Below are 5232 nucleotides of genomic sequence, written 5' to 3' on the forward strand. Positions count from 1 at the left end.
GATAAGTTGGCTCCTAGAGCTCTGAAGTGTGTATTTGTGGGATATGCAACAACTAAAAAGGGATACCGTTGCTATCATCCTCCAACCAAAAGAATGTTTGTTACTTTGGATGTTGTATTTCATGAAGATACTATGTATTTTTCATGTCAGTCTGAACTTCAAGCGGAGTACCATAAGGAAATTCAGACTCTTAACTATGATGAAGATATATCAAAAATTGATGTATCTGTTATTGTCAAATCTGATGATATGGTAAGAGAATCTGTTGATGAAAGTTCTTCACGAGAAGAAACAGAAAGTACATTATTAGATTGTGATATAGAGATTCAAGATGAGGTTATGATAGAAGAGATTCCAGAGCTACGTTACCTCAAGAAGATGAAACACCAAACCAATCATATGCTACGGATGTTCTTGAAGAATCTAGGAGACAACTTCCACAACGTGTAAACAGAGGTATTCCTAAACCCAGATATGAACCTGAAATCTCTAGTAAGGTTAAGTACCCTATGAGTCATTATGTCTCTCACCATCATTTGTCTAAAGCTAATAAGGTATTCGTTGAATCAACTATCTACTGTTTTTATTCCTAATAATGTGCAGGAAGCATTAGCTGATCCAAAATGGAGAGCAGATATAGAAGAAGAAATGAGGTCCCTTTTTCAGAATGATACTTGGGATTATGTTGATTGTCCATAAGGAAGAAAGATTGTGGGGTGTCGTTGGATTTTCACCATTAAATACAAGGCAAATGGTGAGATTGAACGTTATAAAGCAAGATTAGTTGCTAAAGGGTACAACCAAACTTATGGTATCGAATATACAAAAACTTTTGCTCCAGTAGAGAAAATCAACACAGTACGAATATTGTTATCGCTTGCTGCAAACTTGGATTGGCCTTTGCAACAGTTTGATGTAAAGAATGCCTTCTTGCATGGTGAATTAACTGAAGAAGTTTACATGGAGCTCCCACCTGGTATTTCAGTTCCAAGATCTCATAGTAAGAAGGTATGTAAGCTAAACAAGTCATTCTATGGACTAAAACATTCTCCAAGGGCCTGGTTTGGCAGATTCACCAAATCTATGAGGAACTTTGGATATCGTCAGAGTAATTCTGATTATACTTTGTTCATAAAGAAAAGGAAGGATAAAATTACTTCTCTTATCATATATGTAGATGATATGGTGGTGACAGGAAATGATCCAGAGGAGAGGAAATCTTTGCAAAGATACTTATCAAAGGAATTTCAAATGAAAGATCTTGGCTCATTGAAATACTTCCTTGGGATTGAAGTTTCTCGATCCAGTGAAGTAATTCTCTTATCACAAAGGAAATATGTTCTTGATCTGCTAAAAGAAGTGGGCATGTCAGCATGTCAGCCAATCCATACACCTTTAGAAGAAAAGGTAAATCTGTGTATTGAACCTGATCAAGTTCCTGCTGATAAAAGGAGATATGAAAGACATGTGGGGAGATTGATGTATCTATCTCACACAAGGCCAGATCTTGCTTATGCACTCAGTGTTGTTAGTCAATTCATGCACAATCCAGGTGAACAACACATGGATGCAGTATTACGTATTTTGAGGTATTTGAAGTATCCTCCTGGAAAAGGAATTTTATTCTCTGAAGATGAAGATTATAGAAAGGTTGTGGCATATACAGATTCTGACTATGCAGGAGAAATAGATGGCAAACGTTGTACTGCAGGCTACTTTACCTTTGTGGGAGGTAACTTAGTTACTTGGAGAAGTGTAGGATCAGAATCTCGCAACAATAATCTCTTAGCGAAATTATCAAAAACACAACACAACAACGTCGCAGAATAATTTCAGGAATGATACAATAAACGACGTCAGCTAAAATCATGAGAAAGATGTGATGGTCCTGCGAAAATAAGAGAATTTGCGAGATTAAGATTTGTAAGGTTGCGAGAATTTCGCAAGTCATATCCGAAAATAAAGGACAGATTAGCTGTCATCCACTATGTATTTCCCTATAAATAGTCGTTCAGTTGTAAAGGAAAGGGAGAGATCTTTTTTGAGTAAGAAACAAGTAAATATGAGAAAGAAAGTCTAGAGCAGAGGTCATTCTTGATTCCTTTATCTTTTCTTGTAAGAATATTCAAAGATTGATCAATAAAATTAAGAGTGTAAATCTAAAAATGAGTTGAGTAATAATGAAATCATATGAGGGGTGTAGTGTAGGATTTCCTGCAACTACATAATGGCGCTAGAAACAGGGAGATGAAGATAGAAAGTTGAAGATTGTTGTTGAGATTGTTCAAATCAAGAAAGTGAATAAATAAATCAGTGAACTAGTTAAAAGAAAAATGATTAGAATTAATGAAGATGACAAGAGATTGGAGTGTAATATGATAAAAAAAACGATGGTTAATGAATTCCATGAAAACATCAAAGGAAGAATACATAAACGAAATTTTGAAGGAAGGAAGGTTATGGCGGTAGAAAAGACATCACCCTTGAAAGATTGGGAAAAGCAAAAATTACATTTGGCGGCAGAAATACCAAAAGAAAATTTGAACCACACATCTCCATTGGTTATCACAGTGCCTATTACGCGAAAAGAGAAGGAGACAACAACAAAATCCATGGGAGAATGGATATTGAACAGAACTTTAATCGATACAGGAAGTTCAGTGGATATAATATTTTATCATACGTTCTGGGGAATGGGATTTAAAGATGAAGAAATGTCCAGTTCAACATATTTTGTTCACGGCTTTGGAAAATCCACAACAAAACCTAAAGGAGAAATAGTGGTACGAATTCCACTTGGAGAGATCGAAACACACGTAACACTGTGCGTGGTGGATATGGAATTGCCATATAATATGTCATTAGGAAGACCATGGATACATGCGATAAAAGATGTAGTATCAACGTTGCATCAATGTATTAAATTCCCCACACCAAATGTAATAGGTGAAATCAGAGGAGATGTTGACAATGCGAAATTATGTCATCAAATTGAAGTAAAGAATTATGAAGGACAAACAAAAAAGAAACAATTTCGCAGAAATTTGGCAAAGGAAGCAAAGAAAGAAGAAGAATTTAGAGTATATATGATAAGGGCAAAAGAAGGCAAAGGAATACCCAGCGAAATTTCGGAAGAAGGAGAAGGAACTCTTAGTTGTGGGTGAGATCAAATAAGGGAATCAAGTGTGTAGAGTCCTGTTGGGATTCAGAGACGTAAGAAACGCGGTTGTACCTTAATCAGTGAGAGATTGGTTAGGGCTCACCTATATTCCAGGCTGAAGTTAAATTTTAGTAGAATAGAGTTTGTAACGGCTTAATACAGTGTGGTGTTCAAATCTAGACTAGGTCAGGGGTATTTGCTGCATTTGCGGTTTCCTCGTCAACAAAACTTCTGGTGTCTATGTTATTTCTTTTCCGCGTTACATTTTTTTATATAATTGAGATATCACAACTTGTGCGTAGTTCAATCAATTGGTAAATCCAACCTTTGGTTGTTGATTGAAATTGACTGACATTTGAACATTGGTCTTTGGTTCCGTTCAATTTGTTTCTCATAATAATCAGGCTCGCGGATTTTTGTCTGTTTGATATGCTAATTTCATTGAGAAAGAAAGACATAACTCTTGGATATATTTCCTTGATTTAGTATGACCGTCTAGTTGATTCCCTTGAAATTATATAGGAGTTAGTTCATACAGATTGTCTAATAAAATATTGGGTGTGGTTGTTAGATCCCCGCTTTTTAAACCTGGTCTAACTGGGTCAACTTACGGTCACTAACGGCCAATTTGGTTAACTGATAGTCAACATAAGTAAAGTCCACCCTCAAAGTCCCGGTCAAATGGCTAAGTCTAGTCAACAAAATCAACATCAGGTAAACAGTCTATCTGGTCAGGTCTCTAAGTCTAATCAGGTCAAATCCTGGTTATTGAGTTAACACAGTCAGAAGACCGATTCACAGATTTCTTATTCAAAAATAACTCAGTCAGATAACTGAGTCAGACAGAACAGAATCAGTTAGTCAACTGCAAAAAATAACTCAAGGCATGAGCTATTTCTCAGGCCAAAGCATCTAACGGCAGAGGATGACTCAACATCAGTTTCATTACTAAACCATGCTCAATCTGAGCAACCATTTCTCCCTGCTAACGTTCATTTCAAATCTACTTCATTACAACTTTTCCTTGTTTAACATTTCAACATAAACTGATTCATTCAAAACAACTTCATAACTTATTCTCAACTACAATTCAACTTACCTTTATATAGCAGTGGAAAGCTTTACCCTAAAGAGGTTCAACTCAACAACTTCATCTAACATTTCAGCCGTACAACTATTTCATACATAAACTTGTAACCTCACCTTCGTCTTCATTTCTCTGACACCAGTTCTATTGTCTCTTAATCCATTCATCTAATCTTATTTCAGTCACCACAATTGTGAATTTACCCTTACAACAACGTCTTCAACATAAATCAACATAATTAATCCAACAATACTACAATAACCTACAACAACCAAACATATCTGCAACCCCATAATCAGTAACTCAATCATGCATCATCTTCAAGACCATTTCTTCTTGCTAAAAGTTCACTTGCACATTCAAATTCAACACAACCATCACTTCTGGTGCTTCATTTCCACCACCAACATTTCCCTGGAATATAATTCCTCATTTCTATGGTTTAAATTCTAAACTATAATTGTAGCTCCATTCTATATCCATCTCAATACCAATTACATTCACAAACATATAATCTCAACAATTTAATCAAATTAATTTAAAATAGGGATATTTAATGTTTGGTACCCAGCAAATGATCAACACATTGCTTTGGTACCCAACACTTCAGATATTAAGAGTTGGTACCCAACACTTCAGTTTAATCAAGTCACACTGTTAACTTAACGATCTGTTAACTAAATAGATAAAATTATTAATAAATATTATTTCGTTAACAATGTTAACTCGCCATCATGAAAAAAAACTAAGCCAAATGCTCTCCAACTTCTCTACCATGAAAAGTAGATCAGTTGCAAATCTTCTTCAGCTCACACCACCAGCACCGTGGTCGCAAACACCACATGAAAATTGAATTTCCCAAATGATTTATTCGTAACTTAAATCATTCATCGGAAATAACATATTATTAATTTCAGTCGGCATTGAATCTTGAAAAAAAAACCCAGAAAAATCACAACTTTACAAACAACCACCATCTCCACCA

This window comes from Papaver somniferum, chromosome 9 (assembly GCF_003573695.1).
Source record: "Papaver somniferum cultivar HN1 chromosome 9, ASM357369v1, whole genome shotgun sequence".
Lineage (NCBI taxonomy): Eukaryota > Viridiplantae > Streptophyta > Magnoliopsida > Ranunculales > Papaveraceae > Papaver > Papaver somniferum.